Source organism: Pseudophryne corroboree, unplaced genomic scaffold (genome assembly GCF_028390025.1).
Source record: "Pseudophryne corroboree isolate aPseCor3 unplaced genomic scaffold, aPseCor3.hap2 scaffold_149, whole genome shotgun sequence".
Lineage (NCBI taxonomy): Eukaryota > Metazoa > Chordata > Amphibia > Anura > Myobatrachidae > Pseudophryne > Pseudophryne corroboree.
The window spans coordinates 877,834-905,310 of record NW_026968120.1 but is presented as its reverse complement, the minus strand read 5'-3'; the positions used below and the strand labels follow the sequence as shown (position 1 = coordinate 905,310).

At 50.0% G+C, this 27,477-nt stretch overlaps 25 non-coding genes and 6 pseudogenes across 25 annotated transcripts; 9 read left to right on the top strand and 22 right to left on the bottom strand.

Moving 5' to 3' along the window:
* The first annotated feature begins 4,297 nt into the window (after window positions 1–4,297).
* On the top strand, window positions 4,298–4,461 carry LOC134998532 (U1 spliceosomal RNA). The gene has a single exon (XR_010200746.1). It is a non-coding gene; the product is annotated as a U1 spliceosomal RNA (small nuclear RNA).
* Window positions 4,462–4,613: 152 nt separating this feature from the next.
* LOC134998596 (U1 spliceosomal RNA) lies at window positions 4,614–4,749 on the top strand (annotated as a pseudogene).
* A 698-nt stretch (window positions 4,750–5,447) lies between these two features.
* On the top strand, window positions 5,448–5,611 carry LOC134999055 (U1 spliceosomal RNA). Its single transcript, XR_010201214.1, has one exon. It is a non-coding gene; the product is annotated as a U1 spliceosomal RNA (small nuclear RNA).
* Window positions 5,612–5,763: 152 nt separating this feature from the next.
* Window positions 5,764–5,926, top strand: LOC134999139 (U1 spliceosomal RNA). Its single transcript, XR_010201301.1, has one exon. It is a non-coding gene; the product is annotated as a U1 spliceosomal RNA (small nuclear RNA).
* Window positions 5,927–6,600: 674 nt separating this feature from the next.
* Window positions 6,601–6,764, top strand: LOC134998881 (U1 spliceosomal RNA). Its single transcript, XR_010201045.1, has one exon. It is a non-coding gene; the product is annotated as a U1 spliceosomal RNA (small nuclear RNA).
* A 152-nt stretch (window positions 6,765–6,916) lies between these two features.
* LOC134999194 (U1 spliceosomal RNA) lies at window positions 6,917–7,079 on the top strand. The gene has a single exon (XR_010201354.1). It is a non-coding gene; the product is annotated as a U1 spliceosomal RNA (small nuclear RNA).
* A 544-nt stretch (window positions 7,080–7,623) lies between these two features.
* LOC134999033 (U1 spliceosomal RNA) lies at window positions 7,624–7,787 on the top strand. Its single transcript, XR_010201193.1, has one exon. It is a non-coding gene; the product is annotated as a U1 spliceosomal RNA (small nuclear RNA).
* Window positions 7,788–7,939: 152 nt separating this feature from the next.
* On the top strand, window positions 7,940–8,091 carry LOC134998470 (U1 spliceosomal RNA; annotated as a pseudogene).
* Window positions 8,092–8,930: 839 nt separating this feature from the next.
* On the bottom strand, window positions 8,931–9,093 carry LOC134999138 (U1 spliceosomal RNA). The gene has a single exon (XR_010201300.1). It is a non-coding gene; the product is annotated as a U1 spliceosomal RNA (small nuclear RNA).
* Window positions 9,094–9,561: 468 nt separating this feature from the next.
* Window positions 9,562–9,724, top strand: LOC134999203 (U1 spliceosomal RNA). The gene has a single exon (XR_010201363.1). It is a non-coding gene; the product is annotated as a U1 spliceosomal RNA (small nuclear RNA).
* Window positions 9,725–10,573: 849 nt separating this feature from the next.
* Window positions 10,574–10,715, bottom strand: LOC134998383 (U1 spliceosomal RNA; annotated as a pseudogene).
* Window positions 10,716–10,867: 152 nt separating this feature from the next.
* LOC134998737 (U1 spliceosomal RNA) lies at window positions 10,868–11,031 on the bottom strand. Its single transcript, XR_010200908.1, has one exon. It is a non-coding gene; the product is annotated as a U1 spliceosomal RNA (small nuclear RNA).
* Window positions 11,032–11,705: 674 nt separating this feature from the next.
* Window positions 11,706–11,868, bottom strand: LOC134999193 (U1 spliceosomal RNA). The gene has a single exon (XR_010201353.1). It is a non-coding gene; the product is annotated as a U1 spliceosomal RNA (small nuclear RNA).
* Window positions 11,869–12,020: 152 nt separating this feature from the next.
* Window positions 12,021–12,184, bottom strand: LOC134998848 (U1 spliceosomal RNA). Its single transcript, XR_010201014.1, has one exon. It is a non-coding gene; the product is annotated as a U1 spliceosomal RNA (small nuclear RNA).
* Window positions 12,185–12,858: 674 nt separating this feature from the next.
* Window positions 12,859–13,021, bottom strand: LOC134998466 (U1 spliceosomal RNA). Its single transcript, XR_010200705.1, has one exon. It is a non-coding gene; the product is annotated as a U1 spliceosomal RNA (small nuclear RNA).
* A 152-nt stretch (window positions 13,022–13,173) lies between these two features.
* On the bottom strand, window positions 13,174–13,337 carry LOC134999047 (U1 spliceosomal RNA). The gene has a single exon (XR_010201206.1). It is a non-coding gene; the product is annotated as a U1 spliceosomal RNA (small nuclear RNA).
* A 674-nt stretch (window positions 13,338–14,011) lies between these two features.
* LOC134998321 (U1 spliceosomal RNA) lies at window positions 14,012–14,174 on the bottom strand. Its single transcript, XR_010200605.1, has one exon. It is a non-coding gene; the product is annotated as a U1 spliceosomal RNA (small nuclear RNA).
* Window positions 14,175–14,326: 152 nt separating this feature from the next.
* Window positions 14,327–14,490, bottom strand: LOC134998936 (U1 spliceosomal RNA). The gene has a single exon (XR_010201098.1). It is a non-coding gene; the product is annotated as a U1 spliceosomal RNA (small nuclear RNA).
* Window positions 14,491–15,191: 701 nt separating this feature from the next.
* Window positions 15,192–15,327, bottom strand: LOC134998450 (U1 spliceosomal RNA; annotated as a pseudogene).
* Window positions 15,328–15,479: 152 nt separating this feature from the next.
* Window positions 15,480–15,643, bottom strand: LOC134998520 (U1 spliceosomal RNA). Its single transcript, XR_010200744.1, has one exon. It is a non-coding gene; the product is annotated as a U1 spliceosomal RNA (small nuclear RNA).
* A 673-nt stretch (window positions 15,644–16,316) lies between these two features.
* LOC134998490 (U1 spliceosomal RNA) lies at window positions 16,317–16,479 on the bottom strand. Its single transcript, XR_010200723.1, has one exon. It is a non-coding gene; the product is annotated as a U1 spliceosomal RNA (small nuclear RNA).
* Window positions 16,480–16,631: 152 nt separating this feature from the next.
* On the bottom strand, window positions 16,632–16,795 carry LOC134998847 (U1 spliceosomal RNA). The gene has a single exon (XR_010201013.1). It is a non-coding gene; the product is annotated as a U1 spliceosomal RNA (small nuclear RNA).
* A 674-nt stretch (window positions 16,796–17,469) lies between these two features.
* Window positions 17,470–17,632, bottom strand: LOC134999137 (U1 spliceosomal RNA). Its single transcript, XR_010201299.1, has one exon. It is a non-coding gene; the product is annotated as a U1 spliceosomal RNA (small nuclear RNA).
* A 152-nt stretch (window positions 17,633–17,784) lies between these two features.
* On the bottom strand, window positions 17,785–17,948 carry LOC134998946 (U1 spliceosomal RNA). Its single transcript, XR_010201107.1, has one exon. It is a non-coding gene; the product is annotated as a U1 spliceosomal RNA (small nuclear RNA).
* A 698-nt stretch (window positions 17,949–18,646) lies between these two features.
* On the bottom strand, window positions 18,647–18,782 carry LOC134998449 (U1 spliceosomal RNA; annotated as a pseudogene).
* Window positions 18,783–18,934: 152 nt separating this feature from the next.
* Window positions 18,935–19,084, bottom strand: LOC134998626 (U1 spliceosomal RNA; annotated as a pseudogene).
* A 2,424-nt stretch (window positions 19,085–21,508) lies between these two features.
* Window positions 21,509–21,672, bottom strand: LOC134998565 (U1 spliceosomal RNA). Its single transcript, XR_010200768.1, has one exon. It is a non-coding gene; the product is annotated as a U1 spliceosomal RNA (small nuclear RNA).
* Window positions 21,673–21,824: 152 nt separating this feature from the next.
* LOC134999110 (U1 spliceosomal RNA) lies at window positions 21,825–21,988 on the bottom strand. Its single transcript, XR_010201273.1, has one exon. It is a non-coding gene; the product is annotated as a U1 spliceosomal RNA (small nuclear RNA).
* A 670-nt stretch (window positions 21,989–22,658) lies between these two features.
* Window positions 22,659–22,822, bottom strand: LOC134998333 (U1 spliceosomal RNA). The gene has a single exon (XR_010200617.1). It is a non-coding gene; the product is annotated as a U1 spliceosomal RNA (small nuclear RNA).
* Window positions 22,823–22,974: 152 nt separating this feature from the next.
* Window positions 22,975–23,138, bottom strand: LOC134998966 (U1 spliceosomal RNA). Its single transcript, XR_010201127.1, has one exon. It is a non-coding gene; the product is annotated as a U1 spliceosomal RNA (small nuclear RNA).
* Window positions 23,139–23,809: 671 nt separating this feature from the next.
* LOC134999221 (U1 spliceosomal RNA) lies at window positions 23,810–23,972 on the bottom strand. Its single transcript, XR_010201380.1, has one exon. It is a non-coding gene; the product is annotated as a U1 spliceosomal RNA (small nuclear RNA).
* Between the last annotated feature and the right edge of the window lie 3,505 nt (window positions 23,973–27,477).

The window sequence follows — 27,477 nt, the reverse complement described above, 5'->3', positions numbered from 1 at the left end:
CACTGACCAGTAAATCCCTTCCTCTTGTAACCAAGCTCACGCAAACCACCCACCAACTCCCTCAGTGTCAATTTCCTCCTTCCCCAGGAATGCCAATAGTCCTGCAGGCAATGTCACTGGCAATTCTGACGAGTCCTCTCCTGCCTGGGATTCCTCCGATGCATCCTTGCGTGTAACGCCTACTGCTGCTGGCGCTGCTGTTGTTGCTGCTGGGAGTCGATGGTCATCCCAGAAGGGAAGTCGTAAGCACACTTTTACTACTTCCACCAAGCAATTGACTGTCCAACAGTCCTTTGCGAGGAAGATGAAATATCACAGCAGTCATCCTGTTGCAAAGCGGATAACTGAGGCCTTGACAACTATGTTGGTTTTAGACGTGCGTCCGGTATCCGCCGTTAGTTCACAGGGAACTAGACAATTTCTTGAGGTAGTGTGCCCCCGTTACCAAATACCATCTAGGTTCCACTTCTCTATGCAGGCGATACCGAGAATGTACACGGACGTCAGAAAAAGACTCACCAGTGTCCTAAAAAATGCAGTTGTACCCAATGTCCACTTAACCACGGACATGTGGACAAGTGGAGCAGGGCAGGGTCAGGACTATATGACTGTGACAGCCCACTGGGTAGATGTATGGACTCCCGCCGCAAGAACAGCAGCAGCGGCACCAGTAGCAGCATCTCGCAAACGCCAACTCTTTCCTAGGCAGGCTACGCTTTGTATCACCGGTTTCCAGAATACGCACACAGCTGAAAACCTCTTACGGCAACTGAGGAAGATCATCGCGGAATGGCTTACCCCAATTGGACTCTCCTGTGGATTTGTGGCATCGGACAACGCCAGCAATATTGTGTGTGCATTAAATCTGGGCCAATTCCAGCACGTCCCATGTTTTGCACATACCTTGAATTTGGTGGTGCAGAATTTTTTAAAAAACGACAGGGGCGTGCAAGAGATGCTGTCGGTGGCCAGAAGAATTGCGGGACACTTTCGGCGTACAGGCACCACGTACAGAAAACTGGAGCACCACCAAAAACTACTGAACCTGCCCTGCCATCATCTGAAGCAAGAAGTGGTAACGAGGTGGAATTCAACCCTGTATATGCTTCAGAGGTTGGAGGAGCAGCAAAAGGCCATTCAAGCCTATACAATTGAGCACGATATAGGAGGTGGGATGCACCTGTCTCAAGCGCAGTGGAGAATGATTTCAACGTTGTGCAAGGTTCTGATGCCCTTTGAACTTGCCACACGTGAAGTCAGTTCATACACTGCCAGCCTGAGTCAGGTCATTCCCCTCATCAGGCTTTTGCAGAAGAAGCTGGAGACATTGAAGGAGGAGCTAACACGGAGCGATTCCGCTAGGCATGTGGGACTTGTGGATGGAGCCCTTAATTCGCTTAGCAAGGATTCACGGGTGGTCAATCTGTTGAAATCAGAGCACTACATTTTGGCCACCGTGCTCGATCCTAGATTTAAAGCCTACCTTGGATCTCTCTTTCCGGCAGACACAAGTCTGCTGGGGTTCAAACACCTGCTGGTGAGTAAATTGTCAAGTCAAGCGGAACGCGACCTGTCAACAACATCTCCTCCTTCACATTCTCCCGCAACTGGGGGTGCGAGGAAAAGGCTCAGAATTCCGAGCCCACCCGCTGGCGGTGATGCAGGGCAGTCTGGAGCGACTGCTGATGCTGACATCTGGTCCGGACTGAAGGACCTGACAACGATTACGGACATGTCGTCTACTGTCACTGCATATGATTCTCTCCCCATTGAAAGAATGGTGGAGGATTATATGAGTGACCGCATCCAAGTAGGCACGTCACACAGTCCGTACTTATACTGGCAGGAAAAAGAGGCAATTTGGAGGCCCTTGCACAAACTGGCTTTATTCTACCTAAGTTGCCCTCCCACAAGTGTGTACTCCGAAAGAGTGTTTAGTGCCGCCGCTCACCTTGTCAGCAATCGGCGTACGAGGTTACATCCAGAAAATGTGGAGAAGATGATGTTCATTAAAATGAATTATAATCAATTCCTCCGTGGAGACATTGACCAGCAGCAATTGCCTCCACAAAGTACACAGGGAGCTGAGATGGTGGATTCCAGTGGGGACAAATTGATAATCTGTGAGGAGGGGGATGTACACGGTGATATATCGGAGGATGATGATGAGGTGGACATCTTGCCTCTGTAGAGCCAGTTTGTGCAAGGAGAGATTAATTGCTTCTTTTTTGGTGGGGGTCCAAACCAACCCGTCATATCAGTCACAGTCGTGTGGCAGACCCTGTCACTGAAATGATGGGTTGGTTAAAGTGTGCATGTCCTGTTTATACAACATAAGGGTGGGTGGGAGGGCCCAAGGACAATTCCATCTTGCACCTCTTTTTTCTTTTCTTTTTCTTTGCGTCATGTGCTGTTTGGGGAGGGTTTTTTGGAAGGGACATCCTGCGTGACACTGCAGTGCCACTCCTAGATGTGCCCGGTGTTTGTGTCGGCCACTAGGGTCGCTTATCTTACTCACACAGCTACCTCATTGCGCCTCTTTTTTTCTTTGCGTCATGTGCTGTTTGGGGAGGGTTTTTTGGAAGGGACATCCTGCGTGACACTGCAGTGCCACTCCTAGATGGGCCCGGTGTTTGTGTCGGCCACTAGGGTCGCTAATCTTACTCACACAGCTACCTCATTGCGCCTCTTTTTTTCTTTGCGTCATGTGCTGTTTGGGGAGGGTTTTTTGGAAGGGCCATCCTGCGTGACACTGCAGTGCCACTCCTAGATGGGCCCGGTGTTTGTGTCGGCCACTAGGGTCGCTTATCTTACTCACACAGCGACCTCGGTGCAAATTTTAGGACTAAAAATAATATTGTGAGGTGTGAGGTATTCAGAATAGACTGAAAATGAGTGGAAATTATGGTTTTTGAGGTTAATAATACTTTGGGATCAAAATGACCGCCAAATTCTATGATTTAAGCTGTTTTTTAGGTTTTTTGGAAAAAAACACCCGAATCCAAAACACACCCGAATCCGACAAAAAAAATTCGGTGAGGTTTTGCCAAAACGCGGTCGAACCCAAAACACGGCCGCGGAACCGAACCCAAAACCAAAACACAAAACCCAAAAAATTTCCGGCGCTCATCTCTAGTGACCACGCCCCCTGTGTCTCCTCCGTTGCAGACCCCATTTTGAAGCCTTGCCCCCGGACTAAGAGAAAAGAATGCCCTTGCGCACTATCCTGACTTCTCCTCCCGTCTGCTTAATTTGTGCCTTCCAACGCACAATGCGAACAACAGGTGGTGCTGCAGGGCCCACACCCTTTTACTTGCCTTACAGAACAGCTCTGGAGCTGTTACAGTGCCCAGCTGCTGCAAGAAATCAGCTTGAATGCATCAGGGGATGGGGCATGGCCAACATGAGCCCCACACCAAAGGAGGGTGGGGGTGTTTAATGCGAACTAGGGGTCATCCAAGCACTGCAAAAGGCCGCCATGCCCTGCATGCCCCTTTTCTCTTTTCATATGCAGATGAGGGTTCCAGTCAACTTTGGCCCACTGCTTGGATAACATCACCGTATGCAAATCCGTCTGCTGCAGACCTTCCCCCAGGAGTGCTTGTACTAGTTGTTGCATATGGGCCCTCATTCCGAGTCGTTCGCTCTGTAAATTTCATCGCATCGCAGTGAAATTCTGCTTAGTACGCATGCGCAATATTCGCACTGCGACTGCGCCAAGTAATTTTACAATGAAGAAAGTATTTTTACTCACGGCTTTTTCTTCGCTCCGGCGATCGTAATGTGATTGACAGGAAATGGGTGTTACTGGGCGGAAACAGGCCGTTTTATGGGCGTGTGGGAAAAAACGCTACAGTTTCCGGAAAAAACGCAGGAGTGGCCGGAGAAACGGGGGAGTGTCTGGGCGAACTCTGGGAGTGTTTGTGACGTCAAACCAGGAACGACAAGCACTGAACTGATCGCAGATGCCGAGTAAGTCTGAAGCTACTCTGAAACTGCTAAGTAGTTTGTAATCGCAATAAGCTAAGATTCACTCCCAGTAGGCGGCGGCTTAGCGTGTGTAACTCTGCTAAAATCGCATTGCGAGCGATCAACTCGGAATGAGGGCCATGGTTTGATATTTGATGGTGCTTCAGTATTAGGCAGCCTTCCGCCCTCCCATGTTCATCTGAAAAGATGTCGTCTCCCTGCAGTTGTTGTCCCCAGATGAGAGTTCCCTTGTGCTGCCTCAGTTGAATCTCCTTTACTTGACAGAGATGTGCCTGAGCAGCGGCCCTCATCAGCCCTATCCCAAATCATACTTATTTTGCATAGGAGATACCATGGTCATGAAGATTGTTCTCCCAGGGTGAGGTTCATTCATTGCATTCTGGGTATGCTGACCCCTGTGATTTTCCCAAATGTGGGAAACTCGACTGCATTATTTGTGGTAGTGGGGGACTGTGTTTGTGCTTTCCTCTGGTCAGCTCTGGTAAAAGTCAGATTTCTTTGTCTCAGATCTTCCTCTAGCCTTGTTCTTCTTTCGAGAGTTCCCTGGTGCTGCATCAGTTGGATCTCCTTCACTTCACAGGGGGGAACCCGAGCAGCGACCCTCCCCAGCTCTAGCCCAACTCCTACTTACCTGCCAGGTGAGATACTATGATCATGAAGGTGCTTCTCCCAGGGCAAGGCTCAACCATTGCACTCTGGGTGTGCTGCTCCTGCGATTTCCCCAAATGTGGGAAACTTGACTCCATTATTTGTGTTTCCCCTCGTCGGCTCTCGTATAATTCAGATCTCTTTGTCTCAGGTCTCTCTCCAGCCTAGTTTGCTGTCTGTTTCCACTTCTCTTTTCTTGAGCCGCTCCCTTCTATGCCCTTGCGCACTATCCTGACTTCTGCCGTCTGCTTACTTCGTGCCTTCCAACGCACAATGCGAACTACAGGTAGTGCTGCAGGGCCCACACCCTTTTACTTGCCTTACAGAGTAGCTCTGGAGCAGTTACAGTGCCCAGCTGCTGCAAGAAATCAGCTTGAATGCTTCAGGGGCTGGGGCATAGCCAACATGAGCCCCACACCGAAGGAGGGAGGAGGTGTGTAATGCAAACTAGGGGTCATCCAAGCGCTGCAAAAGGCCGCCATGCCCTGCACGCCCCTTTTCTCTTTTCATATGCAGACGAGGGTTGAAGCCAACTTTGACCCACTGCTTGGATGACATCACCATATGCAAATCCATCTGCTGCAGGCCTTCCCCCAGGAATGCTTGCACTAGTTGTTGCATTTGGTTTGTTGTTTGGGGGTGCTTCAGTATTAGGCAGCCTTCTGCCCTCACATGTTCATCTGAAAATATATGTTCTCCCTGCAGTTGTTGTCCCAAGATGAGAGTTCCCTTGTGCTGCCTCAGTTGAATCTCCTTTACTTGACAGAGATGTGCCTGAGCAGCGGCCCTCCCCAGCCCTATTCCAAATCATACTTATTTTGCATAGGAGATACCATGGTCATGAAGATTTTTCTCCCAGGGTGAGGTTCATTCATTGCATTTTGGGTATGCTGACCCCTGTGATTTCCCCAAATGTGGGAAACTTGACTGCATTATTTGTGGTAGCGGGAGACTGTGTTTGTGCTTTCCTCTGGTCAGCTCTGGTAAAAGTCAGATTTCTTTGTCTCAGATCTTCCTCTAGCCTTGTTCTTCTTTCGAGAGTTCCCTGGTGCTGCCTCAGTTGGATCTCCTTCACTTCACAGGGGGGAACCCGAGCAGCGACCCTCCCCAGCTCTAGCCCAACTCCTACTTACCTGCCAGGTGAGATACTATGATCATGAAGGTGCTTCTCCCAGGGCAAGGCTCACCCATTGCACTCTGGGTGTGCTGCCCCTGCGATTTCCCCAAATGTGGGAAACTTGACTGCATAATTTGTGTTTCCCCTGGTCGGCTCTCGTATAATTCAGATCTCTTTGTCTCAGGTCTCTCTCCAGCCTAGTTTGCTGTCTGTTTCCACTTCTCTTTTCTTCAGCCGCTCCCTTCTATACCCTTGTGCACTATCCTGACTTCTCCTCCCGTCTGCTTACTTTGTGCCTTCCAATGCACAATGCAAACTACAGGTAGTGCTGCAGGGCCCACACCCTTTTACTTGCCTTACAGAGCAGCTCTGGAGCTGTTACAGTGCCCAGCTGCTGCAAGAAATCTGCTTGAATGCTTCAGGGGATGGGGCATGGCCAACATGAGCCCCACACCAAAGGAGGGTGGAGGTGTTTAATGCGAACTAGGGGTCATCCAAGCACCGTAAAAGGCCGCCATGCCCTGCACGCCCCTTTTCTCTTTTCATATGCAGATGAGGGTTGAAGCCAACTTTGACCCACTGCTTGGATGACATCACCATATGCAAATCCGTCTTCTGCAGAACTTCCCCCAGGAATGCTTGCACTAGTTGTTGCATTTGGTTTGTTGTTTGGGGGTGCTTCAGTATTAGGCAGCCTTCTGCCCTCCCATGTTCATCTGAAAATATGTGTTCTCCCTGCAGTTGTTGTCCCCAGATGAGAGTTCCCTTGTGCTGCCTCAGTTGAATCTCCTTTACTTGACAGAGATGTGCATGAGCAGCGGCCCTCCCCAGCCCTATTCCAAATCATACTTATTTTGCATAGGAGATACCATGGTCATGAAGATTGTTCTCCCAGGGTGAGGTTCATTCATTGCATTTTGGGTATGCTGACCCCTGTGATTTCCCCAAATGTGGGAAACTCAACTGCATTATTTGTGGTAGTGGGGGACTGTGTTTGTGCTTTCCTCTGGTCAGCTCTGGTAAAAGTCAGATTTCTTTGTCTCAGATTTTCCTCTTGCCTTGTTCTTCTTTCGAGAGTTCCCTTGTGCTGCCTCAGTTGGATCTCCTTCACTTTACAGGGGGGTACCCGAGCAGCGACCCTCCCCAGCTCTAGCCCAACTCCTACTTACCTGCCAGGTGAGATACTATGATCATGAAGGTGCTTCTCCCAGGGCAAGGCTCACCCATTGCACTCTGGGTGTGCTGCTCCTGCGATTTCCCCAAATGTGGGAAACTTGACTGCATAATTTGTGTTTCCCCTGGTCGGCTCTCGTATAATTCAGATCTCTTTGTCTCAGGTCTCTCTCCAGCCTAGTTTGCTGTCTGTTTCCACTTCTCTTTTCTTGAGCCGCTCCCTTCTATGCCCTTGCGCACTATCCTAACTTCTCCTCCTGTCTGCTTACTTTGTGCCTTCCAACGCACAATGCGAACTACACACCAAAGGAGGGTGGACGTGTTTAATGCAAACTAGGGGTCAGCCAAGCGCCGCAAAAGGCCACCATGCCCTGCACGCCCCTTTTCTCTTTTCATATGCAGACGAGGGTTGAAGCCAACTTTGACCCACTGCTTGGATGACATCACCATATGCAAATCCATCTGCGGCAGGCCTTCCCCCAGGAATGCTTGCACTAGTTGTTGCATTTGGTTTGTTGTTTGGGGGTGCTTCAGTATTAGGCAGCCTTCTGCCCTCCCATGTTCATCTGAAAATATATGTTCTCCCTGCAGTTGTTGTCCCCAGATGAGAGTTCCCTTTTGCTGCCTCAGTTGAATCTCCTTTACTTGACAGAGATGTGCATGAGCAGCGGCCCTCCCCAGCCCTATTCCAAATCATACTTATTTTGCATAGGAGATACCATGGTCATGAAGATTTTTCTCCCAGGGTGAGGTTCATTCATTGCATTTTGGGTATGCTGACCCCTGTGATTTCCCCAAATGTGGGAAACTTGACTGCATTATTTGTGGTAGTGGGAGACTGTGTTTGTGCTTTCCTCTGGTCAGCTCTGGTAAAAGTCAGATTTCTTTGTCTCAGATTTTCCTTTAGCCTTGTTCTTGTTTCGAGAGTTCCCTTGTGCTGCCTCAGTTGGATCTCCTTCACTTTACAGGGGGGTACCCGAGCAGCGACCCTCCCCAGCTCTAGCCCAACTCCTACTTACCTGCCAGGTGAGATACTATGATCATGAAGGTGCTTCTCCCAGGGCAAGGCTCACCCATTGTACTCTGGGTGTGCTGCTCCTGCGATTTCCTCAAATGTGGGAAACTTGACTGCATAATTTGTGTTTCCCATGGTCGGCTCTCGTATAATTCAGATCTCTTTGTCTCAGGTCTCTCTCCAGCCTAGTTTGCTGTCTGTTTCCACTTCTCTTTTCTTCAGCCGCTCCCTTCTATACCCTTCTGCACTATCCTGACTTCTCCTCCCGTCTGCTTACTTTGTGCCTTCCAATGCACAATGCAAACTACAGGTTGTGCTGCAGGGCCCACACCCTTTTACTTGCCTTACAGAGCAGCTCTGGAGCTGTTACAGTGCCCAGCTGCTGCAAGAAATCTGCTTGAATGCTTCAGGGGCTGGGGCATAGCCAACATGAGCCCCACACCGAAGGAGGGTGGAGGTGTTTAATGCAAACTAGGGGTCGGTCAAGCGCCGCAAAAGGCCACCATGCCCTGCACGCCCCTTTTCTGTTTTCATATGCAGACGAGGGTTGAAGCCAACTTTGACCCACTGCTTGGATGACATCACCATATGCAAATCCATCTGCGGCAGGCCTTCCCCCAGGAATGCTTGCACTAGTTGTTGCATTTGGTTTGTTGTTTGGGTGTGCTTCAGTATTAGTCAGCCTTCTGCTCCACCCTCCTTTGGTGTGGGGCTCATGTTGGCCATGTCCCATCCCCTGAAGCATTCAAGCAGATTTCTTGCAGCAGCTGGGCACTGTAACAGCTCCAGAGCTGCTCTGTAAGGCAAGTAAAAGGGTGTGGGCCCTGCAGCACTACCTGTAGTTTGCATTGTGCATTGGAAGGCACAAAGTAAGCAGACGGGAGGAGAAGTCAGGATAGTGCACAAGGGTATAGAAGGGAGCGGCTGAAGAAAAGAGAAGTGGAAACAGACAGCAAACTAGGCTGGAGAGAGATCTGAGACAAAGAGATCTGAATTATACGAGAGCCGACCAGGGGAAACACAAATTATGCAGTCAAGTTTCCCACATTTGGGGAAATCGCAGGGGCAGCACACCCAGAGTGCAATGGGTGAGCCTTGCCCTGGGAGAAGCACCTTCATGATCATAGTATCTCACCTGGCAGGTAAGTAGTAGTTGGGCTAGAGCTGGGGAGGGTCGCTGCTCGGGCACCCCCCTGTTAAGTGAAGGAGATCCAACTGAGGCAGCACAAGGGAACTCTCAAAAGAAAAACAAGGCTAGAGGAAGATCTGAAACAAAGAAATCTGACTTTTACCAGAGCTGACCAGAAGAAAACACAAACACAGTCCCCCACTACCACAAATAAAGCAGTCGAGTTTCCCACATTTGGGGAAATCACAGGGGTCAGCATACCCAAAATGCAATGAATGAACCTCACCTCAACTGCTTTATTTGTGGTAGTGGGGGACTGTGTTTGTGTTTTCTTCTGGTCAGCTCTGGTAAAAGTCAGATTTCTTTGTTTCAGATCTTCCTCTAGCCTTGTTCTTCTTTTGAGAGTTCCCTTGTGCTGCCTCAGTTGGATTTCCTTCACTTAACAGGGGGGTGCCCGAGCAGCGACCCTCCCCAGCTCTAGCCCAACTCCTACTTACCTGCCAGGTGAGATACTATGATCATGAAGGTGCTTCTCAAAGGGCAAGGCTCACCCATTGCACTCTGGGTGTGCTGCCCCTGCGATTTCCCCAAATGTGGGAAACTTGACTGCATAATTTGTGTTTCCCCTGGTCGGCTCTCGTATAATTCAGATCTCTTTGTCTCAGATCTCTCTCCAGCCTAGTTTGCTGTCTGTTTCCACTTCTCTTTTCTTCAGCCGCTCCCTTCTATACCCTTGTGCACTATCCTGACTTCTCCTCCCGTCTGCTTACTTTGTGCCTTCCAATGCACAATGCAAACTACAGGTAGTGCTGCAGGGCCCACACCCTTTTACTTGCCTTACAGAGCAGCTCTTGAGCTGTTACAGTGCCCAGCTGCTGCAAGAAATCTGCTTGAAAGCTTCAGGGGATGGGGCATGGCCAACATGAGCCCCACACCAAAGCAGGGTGCAGCAGAAGGCTGCCTAATACTGAAGCACCCCCAAACAACAAACCAAATGCAACAACTAGTGCAAGCATTCCTGGGGGAAGGCCTGCCGCAGATGGATTTGCATATGGTGATGTCATCCAAGCAGTGGGTCAAAGTTGGCTTCAACCCTCGTCTGCATATGAAAACAGAAAAGGGGCGTGCAGGGCATGGTGGCCTTTTGCGGCGCTTGACTGACCCCTAGTTTGCATTAAACACCTCCACCCTCCTTCGGTGTGGGGCTGATGTTGGCTATGCCCCAGCCCCTGAAGCATTCAAGCTGATTTCTTGCAGCAGCTGGGCACTGTAACAGCTCCAGAGCTGCTCTGTAAGGCAAGTAAAAGGGTGTGGGCCCTGAAGCACTACCTGTAGTTTGCATTGTGCATTGGAAGGCACAAAGTAAGCAGACGGGAGGAGAAGTCAGGATAGTGCACAAGGGTATAGAAGGGAGCGGCTGAAGAAAAGAGAAGTGGAAACAGACAGCAAACTAGGCTGGAGAGAGACCTGAGACAAAGAGATCTCAATTATACGAGAGCCGACCAGGGGAAACACAAATTATGCAGTCAAGTTTCCCACATTTGGGGAAATCGCAGGAGCAGCACACCCAGAGTACAATGGGTGAGCCTTGCCCTGGGAGAAGCACCTTCATGATCATAGTATCTCACCTGGCAGGTAAGTAGGAGTTGGGCTAGAGCTGGGGAGGGTCGCTGCTCGGGTACCCCCCTGTAAAGTGAAGGAGATCCAACTAAGGCAGCACAAGGGAACTCTCGAAAGAAGAACAAGGCTAGAGGAAAATCTGAGACAAAGAAATCTGACTTTTACTAGAGCTGACCAGAGGAAAGCACAAACACAGTCCCCCACTACCACAAATAATGCAGTTGAGTTTCCCACATTTGGGGAAATCACAGGGGTCAGCATACCCAAAATGCAATGAATGAACCTCACCCTGGGAGAAAAATCTTCATGACCATGGTATCTCCTATGCAAAATAAGTATGATTTGGAATAAGGCTGGGGAGGGCCGCTGCTCATGCACATCTCTGTCAAGTAAAGGAGATTCAACTGAGGCAGCACAAGGGAACTCTCATCTGGGGACAACAACTGCAGGGAGAACATATATTTTCAGATGAACATGGGAGGGCAGAAGGCTGCCTAATACTGAAGCACCCCCAAACAACAAACCAAATGCAACAACTAGTGCAAGCATTCCTGGGGGAAGGCCTGCCGCAGATGGATTTGCATATGGTGATGTCATCCAAGCAGTGGGTCAAAGTTGGCTTCAACCCTCGTCTGCATATGAAAAGAGAAAAGGGGCGTGCAGGGCATGGTGGCCTTTTGCGGCGCTTGGCTGACCCCTAGTTTGCATTAAACACCTCCACCCTCCTTTGGTGTGGGGCTCATGTTGGCCATGCCCCAGCCCCTGAAGCATTCAAGCTGATTTCTTGCAGCAGCTGGGCACTGTAACAGCTCCAGAGCTGCTCTGTAAGGCAAGTAAAAGGGTGTGGGCCCTGCAGCACTACCTGTAGTTCGCATTGTGCGTTGGAAGGCACAAAGTAAGCGGACAGGAGGAGAAGTCAGGATAGTGCGCAAGGGCATAGAAGGGAGCGGCTCAAGAAAAGAGAAGTGGAAACAGACAGCAAACTAGGCTGGAGAGAGACCTGAGACAAAGAGATCTGAATTATACGAGAGCCGACCAGGGGAAACACAAATTATGCAGTCAAGTTTCCCACATTTGGGGAAATCGCAGGAGCAGCACACCCAGAGTGCAATGGGTGAGCCTTGCCCTGGGAGAAGCACCTTCATGATCATAGTATCTCACCTGGCAGGTAAGTAGGAGTTGGGCTAGAGCTGGGGAGGATCGCTGCTCGGGTACCCCCCTGTAAACTGAAGGAGATCCAACTGAGGCAGCACAAGGGAACTCTCGAAAGAAGAACAAGGCTAGAGGAAAATCTGAGACAAAGAAATCTGACTTTTACCAGAGCTGACCAGAGGAAAGCACAAACACAGTCCCCCACTACCACAAATAATGCAGTCAAGTTTCCCACATTTGGGGAAATCACAGGGGTCAGCATACCCAAAATGCAATGAATGAACCTCACCCTGGGAGAACAATCTTCATGACCATGGTATCTCCTATGCAAAATAAGTATGATTTGGAATAGGGCTGGGGAGGGCCGCTGCTCATGCACATCTCTGTCAAGTAAAGGAGATTCAACTGAGGCAGCACAAGGGAACTCTCATCTGGGGATAACAACTGCAGGGAGAACACATATTTTCAGATGAACATGGGAGGGCAGAAGGCTGCCTAATACTGAAGCACCCCCAAACAACAAACCAAATGCAACAACTAGTGCAAGCATTCCTGGGGGAAGTTCTGCAGAAGACGGATTTGCATACAGTGATGTCATCCAAGCAGTGGGTCAAAGTTGGCTTCAACCCTCATCTGCATATGAAAAGAGAAAAGGAGCGTGCAGGGCATGGCGGCCTTTTGCGGTGCTTGGATGACCCCTAGTTCGCATTAAACACCTCCACCCTCCTTTGGTGTGGGGCTCATGTTGGCCATGCCCCATCCCCTGAAGCATTCAAGCAGATTTCTTGCAGCAGCTGGGCACTGTAACATCTCCAGAGCTGCTCTGTAAGGCAAGTAAAAGGGTGTGGGCCCTGCAGCACTACCTGTAGTTTGCATTGTGCATTGGAAGGCACAAAGTAAGCAGACGGGAGGAGAAGTCAGGATAGTGCACAAGGGTATAGAAGGGAGCGGCTGAAGAAAAGAGAAGTGGAAACAGACAGCAAACTAGGTTGGAGAGAGACCTGAGACAAAGAGATCTGAATTATACGAGAGCCGACCAGGGGAAACACAAATTATGCAGTTAAGTTTCCCACATTTGGGGAAATCGCAGGGGCAGCACACCCAGAGTGCAATGGGTGAGCTTTGCCCTGGGAGAAGCACCTTCATGATCATAGTATCTCACCTGGCAGGTAAGTAGGAGTTGGGCTAGAGCTGGGGAGGGTCTCTGCTTGGGCACCCCCCTGTCAAGTGAAGGAGATCCAACTGAGGCAGCACAAGGGAACTCTCGAAAGAAGAACAAGGCTAGAGGAAGATCTGAAACAAAGAAATCTGACTTTTACCAGAGCTGACCAGAGGAAAACACAAACACAGTCCCCCACTACCACAAATAAAGCAGTCAAGTTTCCCACATTTGGGGAAATCACAGGGGTCAGCATACCCAGAATGCAATGAATGAACCTCACCCTGGGAGAATAATCTTCATGACCATGGTATCTCCTATGCAAAATAAGTATGATTTGGGATAGAGCTGGGGAGGGCCGCTGCTCAGGCACATCTCTGTCAAGTTAAGGAGATTCAACTGAGGCAGCACAAGGTAACTCTCATCTGGGGACAACAACTGCAGGGAGAACACATATTTTCAGATGAACATGGGAGGGCAGAAGGCTGCCTAATACTGAAGCACCCCCAAACAACAAACCAAATGCAACAACTAGTGCAAGCATTCCTGGGGGAAGTTCTGCAGAAGACGGATTTGCATATGGTAATGTCATCCAAGCAGTGGGTCAAAGTTGGCTTCATCCCTCGTCTGCATATGAAAACAGAAAAGGGGCGTGCAGGGCATGGTGGCCTTTTGCGGCGCTTGTCTGACCCCTAGTTTGCATTAAACACCTCCACCCTCCTTCGGTGTGGGGCTCATGTTGGCTATGCCCCAGCCCCTGAAGCATTCAAGCTGATTTCTTGCAGCAGCTGGGCACTGTAACAGCTCCAGAGCTGCTCTGTAAGGCAAGTAAAAGGGTGTGGGCCCTGCAGCACTACCTGTAGTTTGCATTGTGCATTGGAAGGCACAAAGTAAGCAGACGGGAGGAGAAGTCAGGATAGTGCACAAGGGTATAGAAGGGAGCGGCTGAAGAAAAGAGAAGTGGAAACAGACAGCAAACTAGGCTGGAGAGAGACCTGAGACAAAGAGATCTGAATTATACGAGAGCCGACCAGGGGAAACACAAATTATGCAGTCAAGTTTCCCACATTTGGGGAAATCGCAGGAGCAGCACACCCAGAGTACAATGGGTGAGCCTTGCCCTGGGAGAAGCACCTTCATGATCATAGTATCTCACCTGGCAGGTAAGTAGGAGTTGGGCTAGAGCTGGGGAGGGTCGCTGCTCGGGTACCCCCCTGTAAAGTGAAGGAGATCCAACTGAGGCAGCACAAGGGAACTCTCGAAAGAAGAACAAGGCTAAAGGAAAATCTGAGACAAAGAAATCTGACTTTTACCAGAGCTGACCAGAGGAATGCACAAACACAGTCTCCCACTACCACAAATAATGCAGTCGAGTTTCCCACATTTGGGGAAATCACAGGGGTCAGCATACCCAAAATGCAATGAATGAACCTCACCCTGGGAGAAAAATCTTCATGACCATGGTATCTCCTATGCAAAATAAGTATGATTTGGAATAGGGCTGGGGAGGGCCGCTGCTCATGCACATCTCTGTCAAGTAAAGGAGATTCAACTGAGGCAGCACAAGGGAACTCTCATCTTGGGACAACAACTGCAGGGAGAACATATATTTTCAGATGAACATGGGAGGGCAGAAGGCTGCCTAATACTGAAGCACCCCCAAACAACAAACCAAATGCAACAACTAGTGCAAGCATTCCTGGGGGATGGCCTGCCGCAGATGGATTTGCATATGGTGATGTCATCCAAGCAGTGGGTCAAAGTTGGCTTCAACCCTCGTCTGCATATGAAAAGAGAAAAGGGGCATGCAGGGCATGGTGGCCTTTTGCGGCGCTTGGCTGACCCCTAGTTTGCATTAAACACCTCCACCCTCCTTTGGTGTGGGGCTCATGTTGGCTATGCCCCAGCCCCTGAAGCATTCAAGCTGATTTCTTGCAGCAGCTGGGCACTGTAACAGCTCCAGAGCTGCTCTGTAAGGCAAGTAAAAGGGTGTGGGCCCTGCAGCACTACCTGTAGTTTGCATTGTGCATTGGAAGGCACAAAGTAAGCAGACGGGAGGAGAAGTCAGGATAGTGCACAAGGGTATAGAAGGGAGCGGCTGAAGAAAAGAGAAGTGGAAACAGACAGCTAACTAGGCTGGAGAGAGACCTGAGACAAAGAGATCTGAATTATACGAGAGCCGACGAGGGGAAACACAAATTATGCAGTCAAGTTTCCCACATTTGGGGAAATCGCAGGAGCAGCACACCCAGAGTGCAATGGTTGAGCCTTGCCCTGGGAGAAGCACCTTCATGATCATAGTATCTCACCTGGCAGGTAAGTAGGAGTTGGGCTAGAGCTGGGGAGGGTCGCTGCTCGGGTTCCCCCCTGTGAAGTGAAGGAGATCCAACTGAGGCAGCACCAGGGAACTCTCGAAAGAAGAACAAGGCTAGAGGAAGATCTGAGACAAAGAAATCTGACTTTAACCAGAGCTGACCAGAGGAAAGCACAAACACAGTCCCCCACTACCACAAATAATGCAGTCGAGTTTCCCACATTTGGGAAAATCACAGGGGTCAGCATACCCAGAATGCAATGAATGAACCTCACCCTGGGAGAACAATCTTCATGACCATGGTATCTCCTATGCAAAATAAGTATGATTTGGGATAGGGCTGGTGAGGGCCGCTGCTCAGGCACATCTCTGTCAAGTAAAGGAGATTCAACTGAGGCAGCACAAGTGAACTCTCATCTGGGGACAACATCTGCAGGGAGACCACATCTTTTCAGATGAACATGGGAGGGCGGAAGGCTGCCTAATACTGAAGCACCATCAAATATCAAACCATATGCAACAACTAGTACAAGCACTCCTGGGGGAAGGTCTGCAGCAGACGGATTTGCATACGGTGATGTTATCCAAGCAGTGGGCCAAGTTGACTGGAACCCTCATCTGCATATGAAAAGAGAAAAGGGGCATGCAGGGCATGGCGGCCTTTTGCAGTGCTTGGATGACCCCTAGTTCGAATTAAACACCTCCCCCCTCCTTTGGTGTGGGGCTCATGTTGGCCATGCCCCATCCCCTGAAGCATTAAAGCTGATTTCTTGCAGCAGCTGGGCACTGTAACAGCTCCAGAGCTGCTATGTAAGGCAAGTAAAAGGGTGTGGGCCCTGCAGCACTACCTGTAGTTTGCATTGTGCATTGGAAGGCACAAAGTAAGCAGACGGGAGGAGAAGTCAGGATAGTGCACAAGGGTATAGAAGGGAGCGGCTGAAGAAAAGAGAAGTGGAAACAGACAGCAAACTAGGCTGGAGAGAGACCTGAGACAAATAGATCTGAATTATACGAGAGCCGACCAGGGGAAACACAAATTATGCAGTCAAGTTTCCCACATTTGGGGAAATCGCAGGGGCAGCACTTCCAGAGTGCAATGGGTGAGCCTTGCCCTGGGAGAAGCACCTTCATGATCATAGTATCTCACCTGGCAGGTAAGTAGGAGTTGGGCTAGAGCTGGGGAGGGTCGCTGCTCGGGTACCCCCCTGTAAAGTGAAGGAGATCCAACTGAGGCAGCACAATGGAACTCTCGAAAGAAGAACAAGGCTAGAGGAAAATCTGAGACAAAGAAATCTGACTTTTACCAGAGCTGACCAGAGGAAAGCACAAACACAGTCCCCCACTACCACAAATAATGCAGTCAAGTTTCCCACATTTGGGGAAATCACAGGGGTCAGCATACCCAAAATGCAATGAATGAACCTCACCCTGGGAGAACAATCTTCATGACCATGGTATCTCCTATGCAAAATAAGTATGATTTGGAATAGGGCTGGGGAGGGCCGCTGCTCATGCACATCTCTGTCAAGTAAAGGAGATTCAACTGAGGCAGCACAAGGGAACTCTCATCTGGGGACAACAACTGCAGGGAGAACACATATTTTCAGATGAACATGGGAGGGCAGAAGGCTGCCTAATACTGAAGCACCCCCAAACAACAAACCAAATGCAACAACTAGTGCAAGCATTCCTGGGGGAAGTTCTGCAGAAGACGGATTTGCATACGGTGATGTCATCCAAGCAGTGGGTCAAAGTTGGCTTCAACCCTCATCTGCATATGAAAAGAGAAAAGGGGCGTGCAGGGCATGGCGGCCTTTTGCGGTGCTTGGATGACCCCTAGTTCGCATTAAACACCTCCACCCTCCTTTGGTGTGGGGCTCATGTTGGCCATGCCCCATCCCCTGAAGCATTCAAGCTGATTTCTTGCAGCAGCTGGGCACTGTAACAGCTCCAGAGCTGCTCTGTAAGGCAAGTAAAAGGGTGTGGGCCCTGCAGCACTACCTGTAGTTTGCATTGTGCATTGGAAGGCACAAAGTAAGCAGACGGGAGGAGAAGTCAGGATAGTGCACAAGGGTATAGAAGGGAGCGGCTGAAGAAAAGAGAAGTGGAAACAGACAGCAAACTAGGCTGGAGAGAGACCTGAGACAAAGAGATCTGAATTATACGAGAGCCGACCAGGGGAAACACAAATTATGCAGTCAAGTTTCCCACATTTGGGGAAATCGCAGGGGCAGCACACCCAGAGTGCAATGGGTGAGCCTTGCCCTGGGAGAAGCACCTTCATGATCATAGTATCTCACCTGGCAGGTAAGTAGGAGTTGGGCTAGAGCTGGGGAGGGTCGCTGTTCGGGCACCCCCCTGTCAAGTGAAAGAGATCCAACTGAGGCAGCACAAGGGAACTCTCGAAAGAAGAACAAGGCTAGAGGAAGATCTGAGACAAAGAAATCTGACTTTTTCCAGAGCTGACCAGAGGAAAGCACAAACACAGTCCCCCACTACCACAAATAATGCAGTCGAGTTTCCCACATTTGGGGAAATCACAGGGGTCAGCATACCCAGAATGCAATGAATGAACCTCACCCTGGGAGAAAAATCTTCATGACCATGGTATCGCCTATGCAAAATAAGTATGATTTGGGATAGGGCTGGGGAGGGCCGCTGCTCAGGCACATCTCTGTCAAGTAAAGGAGATTCAACTGAGGCAGCACAAGGGAACTCTCATCTGGGGACAACAACTGCAGGGAGAACACATATTTTCAGATGAACATGTGAGGGCAGAAGGCTGCCTAATGCTGAAGCACCCCCAAACAACAAACCAAATGCAACAACTAGTGCAAGCATTCCTGGGGGAAGGCCTGCAGCAGATGGATTTGCATATGGTGATGTCATCCAAGCAGTGGGTCAAAGTTGGCTTCAACCCTCGTCTGCATATGAAAAGAGAAAAGGGGCGTGCAGGGCATGGCGGCCTTTTGCAGCGCTTGGATGACCCCTAGTTCGCATTACACACCTCCACCCTCCTTCGGTGTGGGGCTCATGTTGGCTATGCCCCAGCCCCTGAAGCATTCAAGCTGATTTCTTGCAGCAGCTGGGCACTGTAACTGCTCCAGAGCTACTCTGTAAGGCAAGTAAAAGGGTGTGGGCCCTGCAGCACTACCTGTAGTTCGAATTGTGCGTTGGAAGGCACGAAGTAAGCAGACGGGAGAAGTCAGGATAGTGCGCAAGGGAATAGAAGGGAGCGGCTCAAGAAAAGAGAAGTGGAAACAGACAGCAAACTAGGCTGGAGAGAGACCTGAGACAAAGAGATCTGAATTATACGAGAGCCGACGAGGGGAAACACAAATTATGCAGTCAAGTTTCCCACATTTGGGGAAATCGCAGGAGCAGCACACCCAGAGTGCAATGGTTGAGCCTTGCCCTGGGAGAAGCACCTTCATGATCATAGTATCTCACCTGGCAGGTAAGTAGGAGTTGGGCTAGAGCTGGGGAGGGTCGCTGCTCGGGTTCCCCCCTGTGAAGTGAAGGAGATCCAACTGAGGCAGCACCAGAGAACTCTCGAAAGAAGAACAAGGCTAGAGGAAGATCTGAGACAAAGAAATCTGACTTTTACCAGAGCTGACCAGAGGAAAGCACAAACACAGTCCCCCACTACCACAAATATGCAGTCGAGTTTCCCACATTTGGGAAAATCACAGGGGTCAGCATACCCAGAATGCAATGAATGAACCTCACCCTGGGAGAACAATCTTCATGACCATGGTAATAAGTATGATTTGGGATAGGGCTGGGGAGGGCCGCTGCTCAGGCACATCTCTGTCAAGTAAAGGAGATTCAACTGAGGCAGCACAAGGGAACTCTCATCTGGGGACAACAACTGCAGGGAGACCACATCTTTTCAGATGAACATGGGAGGGCGGAAGGCTGCCTAATACTGAAGCACCATCAAATATCAAACCATATGCAACAACTAGTACAAGCACTCCTGGGGGAAGGTCTGCAGCAGACGGATTTGCATACGGTGATGTTATCCAAGCAGTGGGCCAAAGTTGACTGGAACCCTCATCTGCATATGAAAAGAGAAAAGGGGCATGCAGGGCATGGCGGCCTTTTGCAGTGCTTGGATGACCCCTAGTTCGCATTAAACACCCCCACCCTCCTTTGGTGTGGGGCTCATGTTGGCCATGCCCCATCCCCTGAAGCACTCAAGCTGATTTCTTGCAGCAGCTGGGCACTGTAACAGCTCCAGAGCTGTTCTGTAAGGCAAGTAAAAGGGTGTGGGCCCTGCAGCACCACCTGTTGTTCGCATTGTGCGTTGGAAGGCACAAATTAAGCAGACGGGAGGAGAAGTCAGGATAGTGCGCAAGGGCATACTTTTCTCTTAGTCCGGGGGCAAGGCTTCAAAATGGGGTCTGCAACGGAGGAGACACAGGGGGCGTGGTCACAGCAGCTTTTCTCTACAGCCTGCACCAGCAGGAGCCTACACCATTTTTTATGATCACGCTGAACTGCAGTGCGACTGCAATTACAGCATGGTCAAGAAGGGAGGCGTCATGCTGGGTGGCCATGCCCTGTCACTGTGCAGGAGCCAGCACAGCTCACACACTAGTCCCCGGGTGCAGCCCCCAACCCCCGGGACACCCGGAGCAACAAAATGTAGATTCAGGCCACCAGGCCACGCCCCTACCTATGAAACCATGCCTCCTTTTTACCATTGCGCTGTTTATCTGCGCGCACTGCATTACAATCTCCCTCGCCACCTCTCTGGGTGTCACCAGTGATAGTGACACCTCTGCCATGCTTGTAGCAGCTGGTCCTAAGATCTACGCCTCAAGCCCTGAGTGTTTGCCCTTGTGACTTGTTGATCATCATAGCGAAGCAGATGCTTACAGAAAACTGCAGGGGCTTAGATTGAAAATAAAAAAATTGATGGGTATAAGGTAGAGAGGAGCGGGTTCGGTTCTCCGAGAACCGAATTCCCCACGAACTCCACGTGGTTTACACTGGTCCGAGGCAGGCTCGGTTGTTCCCGCCTAACTCGGAAAACCTGAACAAGGGAAAATGTCATCATCCCGCTGTCGGATTCTTGCGAGATTCGGATTCCATATAAAGAGCTGCGCTTTGCTGCCATTTTTACTCGTGCATTGAAGAGAGAGCGGAGAGGACGTGGCTATGTTCTCTCAGTGGAAATCTCAATATCAGTGCTCAGTATCAGTGGTTACTTATTGCTGCTCAGTAATACTAGTAGTGTGTCTCTCCTGCTCAGTGTCAGTTCTCAGTAGTATCCTCATCAGTGCTCAGTATCACTGCTCATTGTCTTGTGCTGCATTGTGGTGCTCAGCATACTACAGTACATTACTAATAGTCCAGTGCTGCATCTTGCTGCTCAGTGTCAGTTCTAGTATCCTCATCAGTGCTCACTATCACTGCTCATTGCATTGTGGTGTTCTGTATACTACAGTAACATAGTAATATAGTATATATAGAGGAGCGGGTTCGGTTCTCCGAGAACCGAATTCCCGACGAACTCCACGTGGTTTACACTGGTCCGAGGCAGGCTCGGTTGTTCCCGCCTGACTCGGAAAACCTGAACAAGGGAAAATGTCATCATCCCGCTGTCGGATTCTCGCGAGATTCGGATTCCATATAAAGAGCTGCGCGTTGCCGCCATTTTTACTCGTGCATTGAAGAGAGAGCGGAGAGGACGTGGCTATGTTCTCTCAGTGGAAATCTCAATATCAGTGCCCAGTATCAGTGGTTACTTATTGCTGCTCAGTAATACTAGTAGTGTGTCTCTCCTGCTCAGTGTCAGTTCTCAGTAGTATCCTCATCAGTGCTCAGTATCACTGCTCATTGTCTTGTGCTGCATTGTGGTGCTCAGCATACAACAGTACATTACTAATAGTCCAGTGCTGCATCTTGCTGCTCATGTTGGCTATGCCCCAGCCCCTGAAGCATTCAAGCTGATTTCTTGCAGCAGCTGGGCACTGTAACAGCTCCAGAGCTGCTCTGTAAGGCAAGTAAAAGGGTGTTGGCCCTGCAGCACTACCTGTAGTTTGCATTGTGCGTTGGAAGGCACAAAGTAAGCAGACAGGAGAAGTCAGGAGAGTGCACAAGGGCATAGAAGGCAGGGGCTCAAGAAAAGAGAAGTGGAAACAGACAGCAAACTAGGCTGGAGAGAGACCTGAGACAAAGAGATCTGAATTATACAAGTAGCCGACCAGAGGAAACACAAATTATGCAGTCAAGTGTCCCACATTTGGGGAAATCGTAGGAGCAGCACACCCAGAGTGCAATGGGTGAGCCTTGCCCTGGTAGAAGCACCTTCCTGATCATAGTATCTCACTTGGCAGGTAAGTAGGAGTTGGGCTTGAGCTGGGGAGGGTCGCTGCTCGGGCACCCCCCTGTCAAGTGAAGGAGATCCAACTGAGGCAGCACAAGGAAACTCTCGAAAAAAGAACAAGGCTAGAGGAAGATCTGAGACAAAGAAATCTGACTTTTACCAGAGCTGACCAGAGGAAAGCACAAACACAGTCCCCCACTACCACAAATAATGCAGTCGAGTTTCCCACATTTGGGGAAATCACAGGGGTCAGCATACCCAGAATGCAATGAATGAACCTCACCCTGGGAGAACAATCTTCATGACCATGGTATCTCCTATGCAAAATAAGTATGATTTGGGATAGGGCTGGGGAGGGCCGCTGCTCAGGCACATCTCTGTCAAGTAAAGGAGATTCAACTGAGGCAGCACAAGGGAACTCTCATCTGGGGACAACAACTGCAGGGAGAACACATATTTTCAGATGAACATGGGAGAGCAGAAGGCTGCCTAATACTGAAGCACCCCAAACAACAAACCAAATGCAACAACTAGTACAAGCATTCCTGGGGGAAGGTCTGCAGAAGACGGATTTGCATACGGTGATGTCATCCAAGCAGTGGGCCAAAGTTGGCTGGAACCCTCATCTGCATATGAAAAGAGAAAAGGGGTATGCAGGGCATGGCGGCCTTTTGCGGCGCTTGGATGACCCTTAGTTCGCATTAAACACCTCCACCCTCCGTCGGTGTGGGGCTCATGTTGGCTATGCCCCAGCCCCTGAAGCATTCAAGCTGATTTCTTGCAGCAGCTGGGCACTGTAACAGCTCCAGAGCTGCTCTGAAAGGCAAGTAAAAGGGTGTGGGCCCTGCAGCACTACCTGTAGTTTGTATTGTGCGTTGGAAGGCACAAAGTAAGCAGACAGGAGAAGTCAGGAGAGTGCACAAGGGCATAGAAGGCAGCGGCTCAAGAAAAGAGAAGTGGAAACAGACAGCAAACTAGGCTGGAGAGAGACCTGAGACAAAGAGATCTGAATTATACGAGTAGCCGACTAGAGGAAACACAAATTATGCAGTCAAGTGTCCCACATTTGGGGAAATCGTAGGAGCAGCACACCCAGAGTGCAATGGGTGAGCCTTGCCCTGGGAGAAGCACCTTCATGATCATAGTATCTCACCTGGCAGGTAAGTAAGAGTTGGGCTAGAGATGGGGAGGGTCGCTGCTCGGGCACCCCCCTGTCAAGTGAAGGAGATCCAACTGAGGCAGCACAAGGAAACTCTCGAAAAAAGAACAAGGCTAGAGGAAGATCTGAGACAAAGAAATCTGTCTTTTACCAGAGCTGACCAGAGGAAAGCACAAACACAGTCCCCCACTACCACAATTAATGCAGTCGAGTTTCCCACATTTGGGGAAATCACAGGGGTCAGCATACCCATAATGCAATGAATGAACCTCACCCTGGGAGAACAATCTTCATGACCATGGAAACTCCTATGCAAAATAAGTATGATTTGGGATAGGGCTGGAGAGGGCCGCTGCTCAGGCACATCTCTGTCAAGTAATGGAGATTCAACTGAGGCAGCACAAGGGAACTCTCATCTGGGGACAACAACTGCAGGGAGAACACATATTTTCAGATGAACATGGGAGGGCAGAAGGCTGCCTAATACTGAAGCACCCCCAAACAACAAACCAAATGTAACAACTAGTAAAAGCATTCCTGGGAGAAGGTCTGCAGAAGACGGATTTGCATACGGTGATGTCATCCAAGCAGTGGGCCAAAGTTGGCTGGAACCCTCATCTGCATATGAAAAGAGAAAAGGGTTATGCAGGGCATGGCGGCCTTTTGCGGTGCTTGGATGACCCCTAGTTCGCATTAAATACCTCCACCCTCCTTCGGTGTGGGGCTCATGTTGGCTATGCCCCAGCCCCTGAAGCATTCAAGCTGATTTCTTGCAGAAGCTGGGCACTGTAACAGCTCCAGAGCTGCTCTGTACGGCAAGTAAAAGAGTGTGGGCCCTGCAGCACTACCTGTAGTTCGCATTGTGCGTTGGAAGGCACAAAGTAAGCAGACGGGAGAAGTCAGGATAGTGCGCAAGGGCATAGAAGGGAGCGGCTCAAGAAAACAGAAGTGGAAACAGACAGCAAACTAGGCTGGAGAGAGACCTGAGACAAAGAGATCTGAATTATACGAGAGCCGACCAGGGGAAACACAAATTATGCAGTCAAGTTTCCCACATTTGGGGAAATCGCAGGAGCAGCACACCCAGAGTGCAATGGGTGAGCCTTGCCCTGGGAGAACAATCTTTATGACCATGGTATCTCCTATGCAAAATAAGTATGATTTGAGATAGGGCTGGGGAGGGCCGCTGCTCAGGCACATCTCTGTCAAGTAAAGGAGATTCAACTGAGGCAGCACAAGGGAACTCTCATCTGGGGACAACAACTGCCGGGAGAACACATATTTTCAGATGAACATGGGAGGGCAGAAGGCTGCCTAATACTGAAGCACGCCCAAACAACAAACCAAATGCAACAACTAGTACAAGCATTCCTGGGAGAAGGTCTGCAGAAGACGGATTTGCATACGGTGATGTCATCCAAGCAGTGGGCCAAAGTTGGCTGGAACCCTCATCTGCATATGTTGAAGATACAATTTGTGAATTGCATTTAACACTATCTCCCTTTCCTGGGGAGAAGATGGTAGGGCCGATTTGAAAAACCGGCGAGGAGGCACCTCTTCGAATTTCAGCTTGTAACCCTGAGAAACAATTTCTATTGCCTAGGGATCCACCTGCGAATGAACCCAGATGTGGCTGAAAACTCGAAGACGTGCCCCCAACTGGGCGGACTCCTTTAGTGGAGCCCCAGCGTCATGCAGTGGATTTTGTAGAGGCCGGGGAGGACTTCTGTTCCTGGGAACTAGCTGTGTTGTGCAGCTTCTTCCCTCTGCCCTTACCTCTGGCAAGAAAGGACGCACCTCGTACTTTCTTGTTTCTCTGTGATCGAAAGGACTGCATTTGATAATGTGGTGCTTTCTTAGGCTGTGAGGGAATATAAGGCAAAAAATTTGATTTACCAGCTGTAGCTGTGGAGACTAGGTCCGAGAGACCTTCCCCAAACAATTCCTCACCCCTGTAAGGTAAAACCTCCATATGCCTTTTTGAGTCGGCATCACCTGTCCATTGCCGGGTCCATAGGACTCGTCTAGCAGAAATCGACATAGCGTTTATTCTAGAACCCAGTAGACTAATGTCACTTTGAGCATCTCTCATATATAGGACAGCATCTTTTATATGCCCTATGGTCAATAACATAGCATCCTTATCTAGGGTCTCAATCTCTGCTGATAAGGTATCTGTCCATGCTGCCACCGCGCTACAACCCCGGCCGACGCAATTGCCGGTCTGAGTAAGGTACCAGAATGTGTGTAAATGGACTTTAGGGTAACCTCCTGCTTGCGGTCAGCAGGGTCCCTGATGGTAGCCGTATCCTGGGATGGCAGCGCTACCTTTTTGGATAAGCGTGTCAATGCTTTATCCACCCTAGGGGAGGATTCCCACCGTATCCTGTCCATTGGCGGGAAAGGATACGCCATAAGAATCCTTTTGGGAATCTGCAGCTTTTTGTCTGGAGATTCCCAAGCTTTTTCACATAATTCGTTCAACTCATGTGAGGGGGGAAAGGTTATCTCAGGTTTCTTTCCCTTATACATGTGTACCCTCGTGTCAGGGACAGGGGACTCTGTGATGTGCAAAACATCTTTTATTGCAATAATCATATATCGAATACATTTAGCCAATTTTGGCTGTAACTTTGCATCATCGTAGTCGACACTGGAGTCAGAATCTGTGTCGGTATCTGTGTCAACTATTTGGGATAGTGGGCGCTTTTGAGACCCCGAAGGTCCCTGCGACATAGGGACAGGCATGGGTTGACTCCCTGACTGTTCCCTAGCTTCAGCTTTGTCTAATCTCTTGTGTAATAAGTTTACATTAGCACTTAAAACATTCCACATATCCATCCAGTCAGGTGTCGGCGTTGTCGATGGAGACACCACATTAATTTGCTCCTGCTCCTCTCTAGGAGAGCCTTCTACCTCAGACATGTCGACACACGTGTACCGACACACCATACACTCAGGGAATCCTCTTATCTGAGGACAGTTCCCCAACAAGGCCCTTTGGAGAGACAGAGAGAGAGAGTATGCCAGCACACACCCCAGCGCTATATGACCCAGGAAAAAAACACAATAATTTTATGTTTACCCAGTAGCGCTGTATTTCCATATGCGCCTAATTATGTGCCCCCCTCTTCTTTAAGACCCTCTTTCTACCGTGGTATAAGCAGGGGAGAGTCCGTGGAGCTTCCCCTCAGCGGTGCTGTGGAGAAAATGGCGCTGGTGAGTGCTGAGGGAGAAGCCCCACCCCCTCAGCGACGGGCTTCTGTCCCGCTCAAATATAGTAAAAAAATGGCGGGGGCTCTTATATATATATACAGTGCCTAGCTGCATATATATTTATTTTGCCAAAGAGAGGTCTATATTGCTGCCCAGGGCGTCCACCCTGCGCCCTTCACCCTTACACTGACTGCCGTGTGTGAGGTGTATTGGAGCAATGGAGCACAGCTTTACTGCTGTGCGTTACCTCAGTGAAGATCATGAAGTCTTCCGCCGCCTCTGAAGTCTTCTTTTCTTCTCATACTCACCCGGCTTCTAACTTCCGGCTCTGCGAGTGGGACGGCGGCGCGGCTCTGGGACGGACGGCGAGGGTGAGACCTGCGTACCGATCCCTCTGGAGCTAATGCTGTACAGTAGCCTAAGAAGCAGAGCCTATCAACTCACAGAAGTAGGTGTGCATCTCTCCCCTCCGCCCCTCGATGCAGGGAGTCTGTTGCCAGCAGGCTCCCTGAAAATAAAAAAATCTAACAAATATACTTTCTGTCAGGAAACTCAGGAGAGCTCCCTGAAAAGCACCCAGTCTCCTCTGGGCACAGTAGTAAACTGAGGTCTGGAGGAGGGGCATAAAGGGAGGAGCCAGTGCACACCCAGATCTAAAGTCTTTCTTAAAGTGCCCATGTCTCCTGCGGAGCCCGTCTATCCCCCATGGTCCTTACGGAGTCCCCAGCATCCTCTAGGACGTAAGAGAAAAATTATGCTGGCAGAAAAATCCAATTGAGTGATTAAACAGCTCCAGAGCTGCTCTGTAAGGCAAGTAAAAGGGTGTGGGCCCTGCAGCACTACCTGTAGTTTGCATTGTGCATTGGAAGCCTAGTTTGCTGTCTGTTTCCACTTCTTTTTTCTTGAGCCCCTCCCGTCTATACCCTTGTGCACTATCCTGACTTCTCCTCCCGTCTGCTTACTTTGTGCCTTCCAATGCACAATGCAAACTACAGGTAGTGCTGCAGGGCCCACACCCTTTTACTTGCCTTACAGAGCAGCTCTTGAGCTGTTACAGTGCCCAGCTGCTGCAAGAAATCAGCGTGAATGCTTCAGGGGCTGGGGCATGGCCAACATGAGCCCCACACCGAAGGAGGGTGGGGGTGTTTAATGCGAACTAGGGGTCTCGCACAATGCGAACTACAGGTAGTGCTGCAGGGCCCACACCCTTTTACTTGCCTTACAGAGCAGCTCTGGAGCTGTTACAGTGCCCAGCTGCTGCAAGAAATCAGCTTGAATCCTTCAGGGGCTGGGGCATAGCCAACATGAGCCCCACACCGACGGAGGGTGGAGGTGTTTAATGCGAACTAGGGGTCATCCAAGTGCCGCAAAAGGCCGCCATGCCCTGCACGCCCCTTTTCTCTTTTCATATGCAGACGAGGGTTGAAGCCAACTTTGACCCACTGCTT